At 31.1% G+C, this 21,117-nt stretch overlaps 1 long non-coding RNA gene across 2 annotated transcripts; it reads left to right on the top strand.

Moving 5' to 3' along the window:
* The first annotated feature begins 1,436 nt into the window (after positions 1 to 1,436).
* LOC132715736 (uncharacterized) lies at positions 1,437 to 8,013 on the top strand. 2 transcript variants are annotated; one of them, XR_009623724.1, is made up of 5 exons: positions 1,437 to 1,563; positions 4,305 to 4,473; positions 4,799 to 6,134; positions 6,563 to 6,783; positions 7,626 to 8,013. It is a non-coding gene; the product is annotated as an uncharacterized LOC132715736 (long non-coding RNA). The 2 variants fall into 2 exon arrangements; XR_009623723.1 differs by having other exon boundaries at positions 6,563 to 8,013.
* Positions 8,014 to 21,117: the final 13,104 nt, after the last annotated feature.

The following is a 21,117-nucleotide window of genomic DNA, read 5'->3' as shown; positions in this document are numbered from 1 at the left end:
TTTCTTGAACAAACACCCATCTATTTGATTTATGACATTATGAATTCATACTATGCTTACCTATAGTGTGTACTCAAAAGAATCGATTTGGTTTTTTATTATTATTATTATTATTATTATTATTATTATTATTATTATTATTATTATTACAATTTGTTTTATTTAATTTTAATATTTGATTATTATTATTTTTTTCTTATATAAAAAGCCTAAATATTTAATCACCTAAACAATTACTCATATTTTATCTCTTCGGCGCAATACCGTAGTGGTTGAGTGTTGGCTTCGTCAGTGTTGAGACTTTGGTTCGATTCCTGGAACAGGCATTTTTTATTTTTTTTATATTGTTTTGTTTTTAGATATTTTAGTTCCTCGTGAATTTCTCTTACACAATACTATAAGATAACATTTAGTTTTACATACATTCACCTGCCGCAGGTTAAGTTAGAAACAACACAGTTGTAATTAGAGTGATAAATGAGGAATGGAAGAAAAAATATATATAAATATACAAACGAGCCGAAATTGTCAAAAATGTAGCAAATTGAATTTAGAGTTTTAAATATAATTAAATTGACAATAATATAATCAATATTTTCAATGACTTAAAATCAAATACATTCAATTTTTATAAACAGTTACATGTTTAACTTTAAATTGTACAGAATATAAAACAAATAACAGGTTTATTAAAGAGAATGTGAAAATGTTTTCTGAAAGAAAAAAATATACATACACAAAAAATATTGAACAATTGCAGATTTGAACTCGAAAAAATAAATGATTTTCTAAACATGAACTCTTCTTAATCTGAACTCTCTAACCACTAGGCTACTCGGATTTACGTGTCCACACTCACTTTTATTTTCTATATAGCAATAAAAATGCAAAAAGTAATAACTGAATATCTTGCACAACCCATTATGTCATAATGGCGTAAACGTTATCGTGTTCGACTTATAAAAAGAATACCTTAATTCAATACATTAATTATATAATAAAATAATTCTTAATTTGATTTATTATTATTTTTCCACCATAATAGTTAAAAAATTATAATAATAATATTATCATATTTATTATTATTATTATTATTATTATTATTATTATTATCATCATTTGTGAGAGCAAGTGTAAATTTTAAACCAGTCAATCAAAAATTAAATTTTATTCTTAACTTCGTAAAATCAAAAGGTAACATTGTTATTCTCCCACATGTAGCAATAATATATACATTATATACGTATAATTAAACTTGCACTTTAAATATCCCCTTTAAGTTTAATTAATGATTTGATTTTAATTCATTACATCACATTTAAACGAATGCCGATTAACGATCAATCTCCCCTTTTTCTACTTTTCTTAATGCTTTCCATTTTAATTATTCTGCGTATCAGCATATTTTTTTATATCATTTGTCATTCTAAAGAAATAAAGCTTTATACGGAATTAAACAGTAATATAAATTAAGTGCAGATAAACCAAGGTTTCAGGAAAATGTAAAGCATTGCTCTTTGGATTAAGTACACGTTAATATAAATAACATATAAGAAACTTAAGGTACGTTACCTTCCTTTAAAATAACATTACAATTTTTATGTTATATTGTCTAACAGAATAATTATATATTGGTTAACATTTGATAAACAATTATTATAGTAAAATGATAATTTTTGAGCAATTGTTTTCTGTTTCAAGATCAAGAGTATAATAAAGCAAGCATCCACTATCACCGGAACACTGTAACAACAATGACTATTGTAATATTTAGGAACAGGAAATTGCTGAGTAGCAAGAGTGATCTTCTTGATCTGCATGAAATCTCTAATTTCATTGAATTTAAATTAGATGAGAAGTTTGATACCTTAATGGGATCCTTAAAGAACCTGTCATCTAATGTAGAGGTCAAAAAGTTACGTTGTACAGTCAGGTCTTTTTTTTCTAAACCACTTTAGAATCAATGACATGTGTGTGTGCCACCACTTGAAGTGAACAGCAACCAACATGTCATAGTTCTTGTTGTTTTAAGGACTACGTAAATACGTTTTTAAATTTTTTTACATGTATTGAAAATGTCTTATAAGCTGGTAGTTTGTGTCCATAGAATTATTTTTTTTGTTCCTTTATTTTCAGTTTTATATAATTGTGATTTAGAAATGTGTCATTCATGTGATATTTAGTCTGCGGATGATGATGATAACAGAGCTATTGAAAATTATCAATCTGTTAGTGTTATCCACAAGGCTGTATGTGACATAAATTTCAAATAGAAATATTATTTGTAAATTTGATGATGATGGAGTATCGTGTAAACATATTATTACATTTTTGTAGAGAATATAAAATAATCAAATAAGAAAGAAATAAAAAAGAAATGAAGGGAGTTCAATAATTGTAAACAAAAATTAAGGTCAGGAAAAAAGTGATCCTCAATCATACTAAAGTCATATTAATTAAGAAAGAAACAACGAATTACAATATTTTCAAGCGAGACTTTCTTTGTCACCTTTAAGGAATGAAATAATTTTGACTTTCTGAAATATGAGGGAAAATTGATAAAGTATAAAAAAAATAATTTGTCCTATGCCTTATTTCATGTCAAAGAATTTATATAATTATATTCTGCATTTGATTTGGATTTTCATATTGCATTCTCTTTGTTTGTCAAGTTATTGAATTTTCAAACAGTTATTTCCATGCCTGAAGTTCAGAGAATCATTTTTGTTACAATCAAATATCAGTTTATTCAGTCGGGTTAGCAAACTTCGGTGTATGATTCCAGTAATAAATATCAGCTTAGGAAATTCAATAATCCTACTTCTTTTCTTACCATTGTCTTTGATTTTGATTACAAAAATTGCCATTTTTCATATAATAATAGTTACAGAGAATTAAAAAATGGATTTTGAATGGTGTATATGTTTGGTTAAAATTTGGTACTATTTTTGCAATAACGTACTAATTAGATAATGGGTATACAAGGGGTGTTCAAATATGAATGCCAATATCTCGTTTTTGTCACGTTTTGCACGAACTATGTATATGTATCGAATAGATGGCTATGTAAGCTCTCAACTGATACTCATACGGTAACATTAACAATAACCGCTTCATTCTTGTTACATAGTCGATTAACACATTTATTGAAATATTTCGTGTTTGTGTGAACAATGTACTTTCTAGTTCATCTGTCACACAGTGGTTTAAAAAGTTTAAAAGTGGTGTGGATTTAGTAAAAGATGCACCTCATACATGCCGTCCGAAAAATGCAACTTCGCAGAAAAGATTTAAAAAGTAAAGGATTTGATTACTACTGATGCAAGATTTACAACTAGTAATATAGCTTAATGCGTTGGTATCCCTGTAGGACCGCTCATACAATCCTCAGACGTGATTTAAAAATGAGTAGGTTAAGTGCCAGAATGATACCCCATCTCTTTACAAATGAGCAAAACTTGCTCAGTTTATAAGCTTCAAACAATTGTTGAAACAGTTCCCTAAATACAGAAAGCGATTGGCGATGAGACGTGGGTTCACTTTTATGAACCCAAGCTGAAGATAAATAACAAAATATGGGCAACCAATGGAAGTCAAAGACCTTGGATAGCTAAATGCACCATGAGCATAAAAAAGGCCATGTATATAATTTTCTTTTCCAATAAAGGTCCTGCTATTCAAATTGACATACCAAAGGTTAAATCTGTACAAAGGCATGGTTCTTCATGAATTAAGGAAATATTAAAAAAAAAAACGTCGACAAGCAACTGGTTTCCTTGGTACTAGTTTTTTTTAATGCTTCGTCACACAAAGCGGCCATTGTACTACGAGAATATCTGAAACAGGAAAAGGTTGTTGCGCTTCCTCATTTATTCGTCAGATCTTGCCCTTTGTAACTCTTTCCTATATACAATGCTCTAAAACACATTGCTAACGCAATTTGAAAAAATTAAAGACTAAAACTTTGTATATCACATCGTGGTGAATACTTTGCAGTATTGAAATAACACTGTTTGTTAAGCACTTCGGAAAATTGACCTAGTTGCATTAATATTTAAACAATCCTCGTAGTCTTTTCTTTAAAAACAATTTGCTGGTTGTATAGATAACTCATTCATGCCCCAGTTAAGTTAATTATAAAATTACAAAACAGCTGCATTCTTTAGAATTTCAAATGGAATTTTCCTAGAGACATCAGACTTCGCAGAATTCGGGTTTTAAAAAAGTTGTTTATCTTATGGGACACATGTAGTTAATTTAAAAACTTAATCTTCATCTTGACTCTTTTTTTATTCTCGTTTCAGAATAATGATTTTCAAAGTTACATGTACTTTAGTTTTCTTTGTTGTAACCCTTGTCAAAAGTCATAAAAACGAAATCGGGCTAGAAGTTCCGACATCAGTCTATTATGGTAACTTCAAAGACAGGTTAAAGTTTCCACCAACACCAATGCCAAACTTTAATGTTATGCAAGTAAGTTGAGTTTTTTTCTGACTACAATATAACATATTTAATGTTCAATACTTTACATGCCAAAGGAAAGCTTCTTTCAAAATTTTTTATGTCACTAGTTTAGTAGAGAGCTCTGAATCATTTGGAACAAACTCATTAGTATCTTTGCGATTTCATTTTCTAAATATATTTTTTTAATTTAATTTATGAAATCAATTCAAACAGAATCACCGAATAGTTTGTTTGGCATATTGTAGCCTATGGTAAGTTAATTCAAAACTATTTGCAATATTTCAGGTAGATTGTATTTGTAATATTTAGAATATTTTTCCCTCTCTCATTTCAGTAGTCGGGTCGATGGTTTTATCAATTTCATAAAGCACCTTGTAGTTGGTCTATTTCTGAAGACTTCACAGATTACCACCAGGACCTTGCTGTACAAAACAATAGAGTTATACATTGTGAAACAATGAGGCAAGTCTATCTCTAATTGCTTAAAAACGTAAAACAGTGTGTGTTTGTGAAAGAACATACTTACTTAATCCCAAAATAGATATGTATTCATTGTTTACGGAACGTTTGGACTGTCTTATGTGTATAACGACTAATATACCTGGTTACATGTCATTGTGTTGAGTCCGAGAACAACATGTTGAGTTGAAATCCAAATATGCTGGCTGGAAATCCCGATGTGCTCAGTTATTGAAGTGTTATGATGTGCACTGATTACATTTCCTTCAGCCAAGTCAATATAGTGCCGTATGCATTAATTAGTCTTAATGTTCAGTTGTTAATACAAACAGGCATGTGGTAATACAATAAGATATGTTGTAGGTCTTTATTATGTTCAATTGTAATAATATGATGTTTTGTGCACTTCTCATTATGTTCAACCATGAAAATAGATTTAACCAGGTATATCACTCATTCTACACATAAGACAGTTCAGGCGTACCATACTTGTTCGTTAATGCTATCACTTACATACTTGTTCTGACAATTGAATATTATTTCAGTCGGCAAAAGCAATCATACATTACATATTGCTTTGATTTCGGCATATTGTTTAAGCAAAACAGCGACTTTTGTAAATTAATTATGTACAAGAGATCATTCTTTTCACTAAAATAGAGAAAATAAGAATCCCTAAAGTTTACATAAAATCTACACTTTAGAAACTTTGAACACGTCAAATTAAACAATTTACATATGTGTCTAGTTAAAACTACAATGTGTTATACTTAAATAGATTTAAGTTAAACATTAAATCACATTATTTAACTTTGTTACCTAGCCTTCAATGTCATCGAAACATTTTATGTACTTCATGGTTCAACTTCAACTCATATTGCTGTTTTTGCATCAGTAGTCTGAATTGTCCAATTTTAACACAATCCTACCATGCTGTTAAACTACAAAAAATTAAACTTGCGGGAATAAGGGATATCAGTTACGAGCTGACGTCATATTTGATGGAATAACTTTATTACTGCAGATATTAAATTAAGATGAAACAATTCCTCCTAAACATGCACTTCTTAATTATCTTTAAGAATATGAAAGGAAAACAGTTAAATGTGCAATCTTTATCTTATGCAGATACCAAGACATTTGCAATAGCGTAACATCCGTACTATCATTGACAGATAACCCTGGTATATTTACAGGAAAAGACCCAATTGGTAAGAACTTTTCCGGCTATAAACATTTAATATGCATGCATGCATGCGATGTCCGATATAAACGCATATCTATTCCACTTTTTTCTTTGAATGCATACAGACACACTGAGGAATTGACCTTTGTAGAACATAATAAATAATTAAAATAATTAAAGCAAATTGTTTAAATGTTTAAGCATGTTTAATAAATTTTATGAAACAATATTTAAAAAAAAAAACGTTTATATACAGATTTTTATAAACCGATCGGTTTGCTATGTGTTACGATAATACGTACGACGTATTTAGGAATATGATAAAACTGACTGATGGTTAAACACATTTCAAATTTTCTGAATATAACCCGTAACTTAATCAGTCATATAATCTTATTGATCGTAACGATGAAATAGTATTTGTGACTCATCAAAATGTATTCTAATTTAGAGGTGATAATTGGAGTGGTCAATGTTTTGTTGTTGCAACTGATTATAAAAGTTTCTCTATAACATGGGGTCATTGCTCAACCAAAAATGTGAAGATACAACACTATATGTTAAGACAAGACAGCCTAAACCAAGCAAAGGTGTTCTGCAACAGATTGAAAATGTTCTAAATAATATATGGGGTATCTCTGTTTACCACTTAACAAAAGTTAAGTAGGAAAAACGTAGGTATTTCTTTTAAAAGAGCTTTAGTTTATTTCATCTTTTATTATTCGTTTTCCAGCTCGAAATGATATCTTATAGTTGTTTCATTTATACCACCTCATATATATCTAAAACACATGGCATGGAGTGGATGGCAAAAACAAATTCCGTTTTTCTTTATTTTGTCACCTTATTCTTGTTCTATATTTCCATCCAATATTTGGTAAAAACGACATAATGAGGCAGGACAATTACGATATATATGCTAATATAAGAAATTTAAAATCATTATTAACAAGATCAACACTCTTTCGTTTGCTTAAAGATCTTTGAAATAATTTATACTCACCTCCATTTTTTTGTGTTGCCTCTACAGAGACAAAGCGACATATTAAGATGATTATTGCCAGAATAAGGGCCCTTAAGAAAGGTTTTTTTATTTTTAAATACGTCAGGACTATTCCCCTCATAACACTTATGTAATTTCAATAAAACTTTACATGATTGATCAATAGCTTCAGTATTTGCGCATGTTACACGGGTTTTCCGGTTGAATTATTTTTGGTTGAATAGAAACGCGTTTTTCTTTTGTTAATGGTTTTTGTTATCTCCTGCCTCAATTTAGCTGCAAAATGCAACTGGCTATCATCGGGAGACACATGTGTCCACCGATCGCTCTTGTTCAGAAATATTTCAATAAAATCAATAACAAATCAAGAAAAGATAACGACAGTTATGAAATATTCCTGTCCTGTATGGTTACTTTTATTCTGAATATTAACAACTAGTTTTCTCATTTGAATTAACCCTTAGGTTATAATAAATTTGTAATAATTATGTTGTGCTTTCTGTTCTTCTTCAGCTTGCCCGTCCGAGAGAAAGATAAGAAGTTAAAAAACGACAGACCTGATGACAATGTGATAAACAAAGTATAAACAAGACTAGTGTATACTGTATTCCTAGAAATTATTTCGCGTTTTTTAAGTTAGCGGTTGTTACATTACCGTCGCCGCGAACATGTGTAGCTACAAGCACTTAGATCAATAATGTGTCATTATGATATACTATGATGTAGCTTACATAGCTTTTACCTATGCTTAACTGATAAACATTTCAAGGTAAAATTTCCCTTTGCAAAACAGTCTTGCTGTTTGAAAGAACTTTGTATCCATTTTATTTACAAATTAAATAAAATCATTTAATACATGCATGTTATTTAAAGTTTGCAAACTTTGAATAAAGGTGATTTTACTCGCTAAAAAGGAAGGTTCTATTGTTTGTTACAAGTGCAATAGCAAATAATACCTACATATATATTGATAAGCATTTACTGTTAATTTTCACAGTTCAAATTTATTGAATACAAAAAAATGGATTTCTTTCAGAAAGTAAGGTCAATCAAGATTTCAAGATTTTCAAGATTTATTTTCAATATATGCAAAAGTCCCACAATAGCGGGAAACATAAGCAAATTGTGACATACATAAATGCATACATACATACATAGAATCATACATCACACGATTCTTTAACTCGACGTTATGATTTTAAAAAGAAATAAGTCATCCGACTGCATTTTTTTCATTTTTTTCTGGTATCAAAGAATTATGTTAGAATGGTGATACTACAATGTGTTTACATATTATATAGATTGTTTATAAATACAATTTAAAGATTTTGTAAATATCGTATGCCATAGTCTTAACTCCAAGGTATAGAGAGAACTTATGCAGAAATCTAATTGTATTATCAGTAAGATATTTATGATTTTTCCTAAACGACGTAATATTTGCGAAATTCGCGTCATTATGAATGAGCGAAAGTTTGTCTCCTCGAAGACGCCATCGTGGTGAAAAATGCGAAATATTGTTTCCGCGAACGTTTCTAGTATTTAGATTAGTGTGTTTATATTGAGTTTCTGTCTGCTTCTGTAAATATAACAGCTTTTTTTGGAGCGGGAAAGATGAATAAATAAAAACAATATCTTTCTTCTTATTCTAACACTTCCTTAAAATATGAACTCGAAGTTCAACAAGGAAGGATGGCATTCAATGAACGGCCCCCACCCACCCCAAGAAAAAGCAGCAACAAATGACCAACGACCAGGAGCCCAGCAGGCAACCAACGAAAGACAGAATAGGGCAAAAGGGCACCATGGGGAGCTACCATAAATCACCAAAAATAGGAAATTATTAAAACCTATGAAATATTAAATAATACATTTAATTTATTTCAAATTGAAGTTACTCTTTTTTTAAGTTCTGTACTTTTGTTTAATGTTATGAATTTTTAAAGTAGTTGTTTATAGTTATATCAAGGTCGACTTTATTTCTATTGATGTAGGGATTGCATCGCAAGAGTGGGGTAGGATACTGTAATGTTATAAGGTAATGTTCGCAACGGTTTATAGCTCGTGAATGGAGATATTGTTTAAGCGTTAAAGTATTTTTATTAATCATATGGTTAAAATATTAAATACAGACCTTAATAAAATAATAACTTGTATAGTCTAATAATATCGACTGTCTTAGTTCAACACTGACTTGAAGTCCATGGGACGATTTTAATAACATGCTAACGCTTAACATTGCGTAAGTTTAACGTCCGAACCTTTGACGTTAAGCCGTTTAACTTTACAATAGCATACGTAAAACTTTAGTAATTGTTATGTCAAGTTAGGCTTAAAATTTGCTGGATTGAAACTTATTGAAATAATGCTGACATTATAAAGTGACTCCTGAAAAGTACAATTTAATTGATAATGTGACTTACAGGCTTACTAGTAAAAACCGAATCCGAATATTGCAGTCATCCTATCAGCTGATGCTATTAAGCACATGTTTGTTACCATCTTCTAAAAAAATATATATATTCTGGTACCCCACACTCCTCCTACCAACACCCATTTAGTCGTGGTTGTTTTGCTTTATATTATTTTTACGAACTTTGATGCTAAATATAGATCCATTAAATTCTTTATGAATGACATAATGTTTACTGATTTCGTTTGTCAATCATTGATATGAAGTTAGTGAAAACGGAATGGGAAAGTATCTAATTGTTACTATATTTCGTGATAAAATGGTAACTTCGAAATTATTTTGTAACGGCTGTTTTTTTCCGTTAAATAAAATGATGTTGAACTTCTGTGTGCATTAAATTGTATGATTTGAATGTGTATAAAATGTCTGTTGAAGGTGTTTTTTATGGCAAATTTTCAGATATCAATCATTTCTTCACTAAATACTTTCTTACAATACTTAGTAATAGTTACACTAAAATGACGACTAAATTTTTATATCTTTTGATTGCATGTAGTTTGTTTACACGTAGCCACTGTTTTGTGTCATCTTCTAGCAAGATTTAGTATAAATCAAAAATAAAAAGTACGGGCTTTTCTCTACTTGATAGGCATAAAATAATAACAATAAACAAATATGTGGGTTACGTGAATAAGCTTAATTCTACATGATAAAGTGAGAAAAATATGACATTTTTTACTTGCGAACAACATTACTTTACCTCTCGTCTCAGTGAGGTTATCAAACAAATATCCTTTATATATTTTCAACATAAAACAACTTTGACACGGGGTTCTCTTGAGATTTACCACTTTCTCTATATAAAGAAATGTACATGAGAAACGCCTGTGTGCTGTATAAAATAGCTGTTTTTATGCTGATGGTACAGTCTGCACTAAAGAATATGAAATGCTTAGCGACACTCCTTGGTGTCCCACTCAATTGATGACCCTATGACATTCCAGTTTCTCTTTTAATTTTTAAATGTTTTGCGGTCACCTATTTGATTGTCTGAATTATTTTGATAAAAATTTCAAATGAAAAGCCCCCTTTTTGAAGAATTATTTTAACCTCCATTGAAAAGAGACGATTTATTTTAACTGTTACGTTTAAGGAAAAAACTCGCCAACGTTTTGTGAAACACACTTACGATTGATGTAAGTTTAAAAACGTAAGCGTAACGTTGATAATACTTACGGACAACTAACAAACTGTTAGTTAAACGACCCCTCAGTACCTTAATGGAAATATGCACTACTATTCGTAGATATTTCACACATATAAGAGCTATACCATGGGTTATACAATTCAATAGGACATTATATATTGTATAATAATTGACGGACCTCTTTTGTGCCTGTCTAAGTATTAAAATAGTAATGCACTTAAAATGACTCGATAAACCGATTGATGCACTAGCCGGTAAGCCAGGAGCTTCCGCTTGTTGATGAATTTTGGTTTTTAAGCCACTTTTACTTATCCCGGTTACCCGCCGTATTGCCAGTGACAAATGTCAATGTTGAGACACGTATGATTAATTGCTGCACTATGTTACAGGGTTAGAATATGAATTTATTAAATGTAGGGTAAGGGGATTAGTGACTCAACAATCAAAACCAACACAATATAAAACAATAAGAGAAAGCGACATTCACAGAAGGCAACCCTCATGACATTCTGAAGCCACGGCACTCAAATGGGACGCCAAACGGGCGGTTGAAAACAAAAGGGTCGCGATAGGCAACGGAAGCAGCCAATTATAAGCAACGTTAAAGGTCATTGATATATCGTGTGGTCATTTAAAATGCTTTTGCTGATGACGTTTATTGCAGCATTATTGTTAAATTGTAAGTACACGAGTTATGTATAATTGAATTGTCATATTAACATGTATTATTATATTGCCCTCTATATGATTCCATTCGTAACGACTTGATTCGAGAAGCACAAATGCTAAACGATGGTTTTGATGCCCTCTCAGACATTGATAAAGTAGGATATATTCTCTCAAATGCAGACATTGTATTTTTAACTGCCAAAACCTGTTTTAACATATTGAATAGAAGAAAACTAATTTTATACAACTGACATTATTTTAAATAACTTTTATGTATAGGTTAGAGTGCATATTGGGTGTTCTTCGTAAATAAGAATGCTAAAAAGGAGCGGAGCTTGCGAAGCGACTGTAGCTTTCTTATTTACGAAGAACATCCAATATGCACTCTAACCGGCTTAGTGCTCCGCCCACTTGCGTTTTATAATATAAAACGTCCAGTTTATATAAAATCTGTTCTATTAAGATTTGTAACCTGAAAATTTGAAAAATCCTCGTCGGTGATTGGCTTAAAAAAATTGGCGAGCACTAAGTGTTCTTAGATATACATGTACTATCTAGAAAATACTTTTGCTAATAATCTTCTAAACCGGATTTTGATTAAATTTAACCACACCATACATGTAATTTCTATGTAGAATTTTTGGAGGTACTTTGTTACCTCAATATTTTAAATTACATCAGTAGATTCATTTTATCTTGTTCTTCACAACTCTGGTTTAAATTAGCAAGGGTATTTTAGATTTTTAGAATTTTACATGTAAATAGTAAGTCAACCTTTAGTCTCTTGTAAATCTTATAGATTGGCAATGTGCATTTATATTGTATTTTATATGTATTTTAACTGTGTACATTGATGAGACTGTAATAAACTAATAAATAAATATTAACATCAATAAATACGACAGTTTGTACAATTAAGAGAAAGAATAAACTTGTTTAAATTTACCTCAGTATTGAAATATTTATACATAAACATTAAACAAACAGCCAAAAATAAGAAAATTACACGGTAACACGTTAACAATTGATAACTTTACTACCGTATTTTTTACCAGTTTTTTTAGATTCATCAGAGCAAATTATACAATTATATTCTATATATGTCAATATATGTTAAATTAATAATATATCCTTCAAAAAGACACCTAGGCATGGTAAAAAATAGATTAAACGTTGCGTAATTCACGAGTGCTTTTGTTTTGTGTGTGTGCAGAAATAGTAAAAGAAATGGGTTTTTGTTTGCACTTATACGATATTAAACGGGCTCTTCTGGGGACAGAGACTTTTGCTGTAAGTGTAGGTCTTCAGGTTAAACAATTTTATAACATAATAGGAAAGGTATATGGTATTGTTCATAAGGAAATCCTTAAGCAAAATATATAAAAAAAAACTTCGTAATAATACAACAGCTGCTGTATTCGAAGAATGAATAAATATGTATCTAAGACTGACTTTAAACTATTCCCGTGTTAGATGTTAGTTGTTTTTTGTCTTCCTTGATTTCTGGAACCGTTTGCATTGACAAATGTTTTTGTTTTTTTGTTGTTGTTGTTTTTGTTTGTTTTGTTTTTTTGCGTTTAATAGAAAACGCTAACCATACCAGCATCTGTAGGTTTAGAGGTATGCCTTCATATATCTACATATACCCTTTATGATATTGTTTCGCTTCTTACTTTATTTGAATTCCGTACAAAGAACTATTTAAAATTCATTGCTATGGCGGAAAACTACCAAATACGGAGGATACTGCAGTTACTGATTAGGCGAAATCGCCTCATGGACAGTATCCCGGATTTTAATTTGATTGAACAGTTTAATGCACAGATTTGACTTCTGAACAAGGAACCCGATCTGATGGAATAACCACAAGTTCCTTTGAACAGTGTTGAGTGTAAAACGTATATCACGTTTAATTTGATTTAAAAATTAACAAAAATTAGGACATGCTTACTTTTCTTAACAATTTTCTTTACATCTAGAAAATACTAATACCTACTAAAACAATCATATTTAAAGTCCCTATACAAATAAGTATATATTACGCCCTTAAAAACAAAACAGTATTAGTTCCCCGTTTGTAGACTTGTACAATCCATAGTCGAATTTACCTTTTTGAAAAGCCAATGTAAGAAAAGTAATTTTATGCCGATTCTCAATAAAATGAAAACAACATAAGTTTAATACATCCTATGCTGGACTAATGTTGTAATTTTTCAACTCCCATTTCGTTTTGGTTTACAGTAAACATACGCATACTAAAACGTTAAGTATTCAGGAACGACATTTTAGAATAATGGTCGAGCTTAAATCATCTAATATATCTGTAAGCTATTTCAGAAGCATTATTCTCATATTAAATAGAGAAGATAAGAATCCCTAAAGCACAAAATGGCAAAATTGAAAATGTTGCAGGCTCGGTGTGTTTGAGCTTGTTCACGGACGGTACTGTCAAGTGCAAATTATAAAGGCAGTCTCCAGAGAATTAAACTTGCCATATTTGCATGATGCTTTGTCTGCCTTTATTAACAGTTTTCTTTATAGTGTATTATGGGTGTCTAACCGATGGTCCTGTGTGATTGGATATTGTTTGGACCGCCTTTTGTTAATGTTGACGTTGCTCTCCTTTATTGAACTGCTTTACTTTCATTTTCTACTGTGACTTTAATGGTTTTACTCTTCCAGTTGTGAATAAAATTGAACATAGTTCATTATAATTATATTGTCGTTAAATCAATACGGACTCAATTACATTATGTACTAAATTTGCAAAAAATGATAGACGTTATTGTCTATCTGTGCGTCTCTACAAGTGGAACTTATTGCCAATCTATGAATTCTAATACGCTTATCTTTGTTTGTTAGTTATCTTAATCTTGAAAAAGAATGGTCAGATATGCACTCATGATTTATTATATTCTTTAACATAGGAGATGAAAAGATTTCAAGATTAAAATAAATTATAAAATAATACTGTATGCTGTTAAAGATCCTGTAACACATTTTTTTCATGGTTTTATTTCATAAATATGATGCTCAAATTAAGATTTGTCAATATTGTAAGTTCAAATAAGCATTATTTATAAAGATATTACCCATTTAATATTTCATGTAAATAAAGGGAGGTAATTAGAAATTTATTTTCTATAAATTCTAAGTCAAATTTTCCAATAAGAAATGAATGCATGTAATTTATTGATTAAATATAATGTGCACACATATTTGCAGTACACATTTTACATATTCTTTGATGTTTAAAATTGTTTTATTTGCTTAATTATATACATATATATTTTTTTTGCAAGTGTGGTTTACACACAGTAAAAATATCAATCACAAAACATCAGGATCTTTAAATGGTACATTAAATCAGCAATTGTATGCTAATTTCGCATTCTAAAGCAAACTTACATTGTCAATGACGCTATATGTATTCTTAAATGTTGTCACACTAATAGCCCATGTTATCTATGTAAATAACTATCTACAAATAAACGTTCAAATCACTGTAACATCAAAGTGTAAATTTTATGCAAATATGACATTGAGAAACAGTTTTAATGTAAACTAGTTATTTCGTTTACCGAATAAGGTATATGCGCGCCAACATTTTTTTTAACTAGTATATTGTAATGTCTTTGTTGATGGATTGTTATATAATATATTTGTATTTCACTGATTAAAATTATTTTACATAAAAGGCTTTGTTTTAATTTAGAATAAATGCAAATGTTAAAACTTTCATTACTGAATGATATATTATCCGTGCACTAATTAAAAGCTTCACGTACAAATAAATCCATTAACCTGTTTTTCTTATTGATTAAAATCTGATAATATAATGAAATATTTGTTGCATAATATACGCATAATCGTGTAAAAATTAATACGGGGCCAGACATTTTAAAAAGGGCCCCGGTTTTTGATGGGCAGTTTTAAAAAACCCCTTTTGACTAAATTGTCTTAAATTTTGTCTTCTTTCCTTTTCTTCGTCGGGCCCCGGGGAGGTGATTTCTCGTTACTTTTTTTTCATTTAAGACAAGAGTACTTTTTGTAATGGTCATAAGTTTACTTTTATTGTTTTTAAAGTCTTTTTTTCCCTTTTCACCTTTTTCTATAAAAGTTGAATTTTACTTGGGGGGGGATTATTTTTTTTAAATTTTCTGTTTAAAAAAAACAGGGTTGGGTATGAGTGAGGTTTTTGGGACATCATTAACCGTTTAAAAATGCCAGCACGCTTGGGGTGTAACCCTTTTGGGGCGACCCCTGTGTTTTAAAATATGGTTTTTTTTTTTTGGTGACATTTTTTTTAAATTTTTTGTCTATTTTTTTCGTTTCTCGTCTTTTCCTTTAGCCCCTTGGTTTATTTTTGTTTTAAATTTTATCCCTCTCTTCCCCGGCAATCGAGTCCTTTCCCCTGCGCCCCTTTACTTTGTGGGCCTATTAATCAATTAGTTTATCGTTTTCTTTAATTTCCTTGTCGGTTTCTATAATTTCCTATTATGTATTATTAAAGTCGTTGTCCCATCCGTGCTCTGCCTTGTGTCATGACCTGTTTTTGTGTAGGGTCCTGCTGGGCCCCTTGTCGCTGGACGTGTGTTACTGGGTCGTGTTGGGTGTGCGTTCATTGAACGACGGTGTGCGTTCATTGAAAGCCGCCCGTTCTTGGTGATCTTGTTTTTCATATCTTATTTGCAATTTCAAAACAACCCATTCGAATCAACTTTAGCGTTGGTTTCACCCTATTTGATAATTTCAAAACCGACAGAAAAAGATATATTACTTTGGTACAACCAGTATAAAAAAGCGATGTATGTGCAATTACTTGTCAGAATGGTGGCACAATGTTAACAAATTTGTATTTTGACTTCCATACAAGATCTAAATCACTCTCACTGTACTTATTGCAAAAATCGAAAAGATGGTTTAGTATGGAACAGAATTAATGCATTTACTCTATCTTGCTTGATGACATTGGAACTTGCATTATGCTTAATTCCATCTTGCTTGAAAACATTGGATCTTGCATTATGCTTGACTCCATCTTGCTTGATGACATTTGAACTGTCATGCTAATTTCCATGCTTGCTACATAACCATTAAATTGCATTATGCTTGATTCCATCTTGCTTTATGACATTTAAACTTTGCATTATTGCTGGATCCTTTTACATTATTTTTCATTCGAACGTTCGTTGTGACCATTCTTTTCATTGAGGATAATATTAAACTGGAACAGAGCCATTTGGATACTAAAAGTTAACGTCGATATACTTTATGTATAGCTACCTTTCTTATGCTTTAATAACATAACATTTACGGTTTAGTTTTTGTATTACTTTTATTTTAGAAGTCATTTAAAATTGACTATTTTTGTTCCCTGATGGATTTTGTTAAAATGTGACTTATTTGATTTATAGCTCGCATGGCGTGATTACTATTAGCTTTCTCTTATATCCATTATTCAGTGTTTATGCTTAATAAAGCTCGGTGTCTGAGGCTTTGTGGATTATGTTTGATCATCTTACATTATGATAAACAATTTAAACCATGTCTAGCGATTTGTAAACTATTAAGGGGCGAGAACTCTGTTATCGATATCAACGGATTTTTTCCACATATGTATACAGTCTAATAGAAAAAATATGCTCCAATGGGGCAGTTATACGTACAGTGGCGGATTCTGGCCACGGCCATGGCTTAAGGGCTGCACATACCCCCAGCTCATTCCAAAGATACGTCCATGAGCTGGGATGGAATATATACCTGTCAGTTTCATGCAATATTGGTCATAGTGTACTCCCTTACTAAAACATCCAGTTGTTAAGCACCTGTCTAGGAACTGCGAAAGGTTTTATCTAATGGCTTGGACATTAAAAAGCAATATTTGTTGGCCTTTTAACTTAATAAATGTCTCAGAGTCACTAATAGTTGGCGAATAGGTATGTAACACATTAAAATATACATGTATAATAAGGAAAGAAGGAAGTTGTTTATTTTGTAACATGTGCATAGTCAATTACAAATGTTTGGCATATGTGTGTCTGATTATAGATCAGACATCCCGCACAACACACCACATTCACAATACATTTGTGCTTAAAGATATACTATGCACATCTTTCAGTAATATATTTTCATCACAGAAATTTATTGAAATCTATAAAATTATTACTAAATATGTTTTATTTAAATAAAACACATACACACAATGTATAGGAATCTGCTTTCCTTATTACTAATCAATTAAGTTGTGCCTTTATATATATATTTTTTGTAATAACACTATACGTGTATATTCATACTGCCCACTTACAGTGTAAAGGATTTAGAGCACAATATTTGTGTGAAGCCAAATAATATTTATTTTATTTTACAAAAAAAAAATTAAAAAATATCAAGGTTACTTAGTCGTGGCAGCGAGATAGTTAACTCGTGGGAACGAGATACAATATCGTAGCCACGAGATACTATGTCACGGCCACGAGTTACTAAGTCGTTTAAGTCGTGGGAACGAGATAACTAAGTCGTGAAGACGAGATAATTAACCAATCAGATTACACCATGATGTTTTTAAACTTAGAAAATTTCTGTTTAAAGATTTACGTGCGCAACATTAATCTTTGAAAATACTGAAGTGTTCACTTTGAACTTGATACATGTCTTTAGGATCATAAAGCCCTTAAATCAGACATTAATTTTGACTTAGTTATAGCCCTTTGTTGGGACAATTCTAATGATAGAATTGGTCTTTTTGTACGTACAACGGCCTGTTAACATTGTTTTACCATAACTTGAGAGGTACATAGTCCTGGTTTATTTTAATTAGGTAGGGACATTGCCCATGGACAGTAGATATCCTATAAGGATTGTTTGAGGTCAGCGGTCAGATTCATGTAAATCCTTGTTCGATGAATGATATAAAGAATAAGCCGTAGTTTATATAACCTAAAAAGAATCAGTTGATGACACCTAATAATTTTAGGCAATTTGGTCAGATATCAGGGGTCACAATGACGCTAAATCATTGACCAATCAATAACTTGTATAAATGGCACTTTTACGGACAGGTGAAGTAGGGGCGTTCTTGTTAGGACAATTCATATAAATAGTGTAATTTAATTGGTTATTTATCTCGTTCGCACGACTTAACTTTCTCGTGGTCACGACATAGTAACTTGTTCCAACGACTTATTTATCTCGTGGCCACGACTTAGTTTATCTCGTTCCCACGACCTAATTATCTCGTGGCCACGACTTAGTAACTCGTGGCCGCAACATAGTATCTCGTTCCCACGACTTAACTATCTCGTGGCCACGACTTATTAACCCGTGGTCACGACACAGTATCTCGTGCGCACGAGATAAATAAAAACGCACACACCATGTCACCTTTGTGCCACCGTAAGTTTGAGCATAGTATATCTTAAAAATCAATTTCACTATTGCTCATACGACTATCACACACGCTCAAAAAGAAGTGTAAACAATTGTATAAGAGGTGAGTTGCCACTTGTAGGATGAGTTATAAGAGACATCTATAACATTTTTTTCCACATGCTGGCGGAATCTTCAAAAACACGCACTATTCGTCTGTCGCATCGTGTTCTCTTTTTGTTTTTTTTTCTTCAAAATTTACTCTTAACATATCAGTCCCCAACTAACACTGTTCTGTATACGCCCCTATATAAAAGGGACGTAACATTGTTTGCCAAAATACGGGATCATCCGGAAAATAACGGGATGTACCGACAATTATGCTTACTGCCAACTGCTTAGTGCGTACTGTCACATGCGACTATAATATCGCTATTTTTGTCACTTCGTTGTCGATGTGCAGTGATCATGTATTGCATTTTATTTGTAATCAGTGAATATATTAAGCATATAAAATGCTAAGACACATCAAATTTGCCATTATTGATCAAAATTAATAATTTAAATTGTGACATAATGTCGACAATATAAGTGGGCAATTTATGGCAATTTAAAAGGTTACTGACAGAAACTTACCATGTTACATATAGTTATATCAAGAACAAGCAAAGAAATGTTATTTTTAAACACCAAACATAATACGCTGTCCTTAAAAAAGAATGAAATTTTAACCTATAGCATATTAAAATATGTGAGTTTGATGGTTTAGTAGGGAACGACAATAAGGATTGCAATTACATGAAAGTGCAGTCAGTAATCATAGGCATGATTGAATTCAGCGCAAAACGCAGGTTTTCATTGTCTAAAAGAAGTAGGAGCAAGCTTAATGTAAGTCCCGATATCATAAGGGCAAGATGAAATAATGCACTAATTCTGTTCCATAGTTTAGCTATCGGAAATTATAACAAAAAAGGTTTTTAAAAAGGAATAGCATTTAAGGTGTTAAGTGGGGGCTTTTTGAACATTGCGAAATGTTTTCATTAGCCAATCGGAGCATTGCCTTTAGTGATTATTTAGTGAGTAGACTTGATGATCCGTTTAGGGCAATTCTCTTCGCCTAAAAATGTCAGCTTCTTAAAGTAACTTTTCTATGAATTTTTTTCACAATATATTTCAATTGTAAGAAAATGAATAAAAACATGATAATGATATAAAAGATGGATTGTCAAAGTTTATTGCTCAAATGAATGTTTAATTACACACAATTTCGCCCAATTTGTTACACGTGATTTCCAAGCAAGTTTGTAAAATTTAGTTATATCCATTTCTAGTGAGCTATGGCGGCTATTTTGTGCAGCACAGCGGATATTAATGATCACACCTGTAAAGTGTGGTTGAAATCCCACCAGCAGTTTGACCTGTGAAAGCCGGACAAGGCTTTTCTATTTTTTAGCCTTTGCAGCCATTTTGTATGAGGCAAAGCAGAACGTGCAGGCGAGTATATGCACAACTAGGGATGGTACGTATCACCAAAGCTGTAAAGTTTGTTGAATCCCACCAGCAGTTTGACCTTTAAAAATCGCACAAGCTTAATGCGGACGGACGGCAAAAGGGACAGACAGACGGTGAAAGTAAAAAAAATATTTCTCCCAAAACATTTTTTGGAGACATAATTAAAACATGATTGAGACATTTTAATAAGTGATTAATTGTTATTTGCTTAACTAATAGCCAAAAAAACACCCAGTAGTTCAATTTAGTTATGATATATAGATTCAGTTTGTATTTATTATTTAAGGAAGTTTGGCGTCATGCATATCAAAGTGATTTGTTTTTTGATGACTCGCATAATGGTGATATCATATAGATTTGTACAGGTTTATTCAAATTATATTTTTATTGAAAGGATATAGACAGACATTTATCACTTTATGACATGCAGATAATGGCGGAAATTCATTTGGATTCAGGGCGTTGAAAACTCTTGCTTGAAGTAACCTTTTTGCGCATTCATTATATTTTGTAGAATAAAACCAAATTTATTTTCTTTCATTTCGACATTCAGACGGGTTGAAGATTCGATAAAAGAATATTATTTGACATTGCAACCGAATAAGCTGAAATTTGTACGTATGTTCTTGGGTTAATTATAAGTTAAATCACTTCATTTATGGTTAACACATTATCTTATAGCATATTGAGGTATGCTTTTCATTTTCTTTTTTTTTGTATTATTAAATAAATTGAAATTTATATAACGATTGAAATATAAATATATTTTTTAATATTTCGGGTAGCACTTCATATTTATGGAAATGACAAATATTTTATGTTAAATTTTA

This window comes from Ruditapes philippinarum, unplaced genomic scaffold (genome assembly GCF_026571515.1).
Source record: "Ruditapes philippinarum isolate M1 unplaced genomic scaffold, ASM2657151v2 ctg5603_1_1_1_1, whole genome shotgun sequence".
Taxonomy (NCBI): Eukaryota; Metazoa; Mollusca; class Bivalvia; order Venerida; family Veneridae; genus Ruditapes; species Ruditapes philippinarum.
Note: the sequence above shows the minus strand (reverse complement) of the source record. Positions and strands in the feature narration are given on the sequence as shown.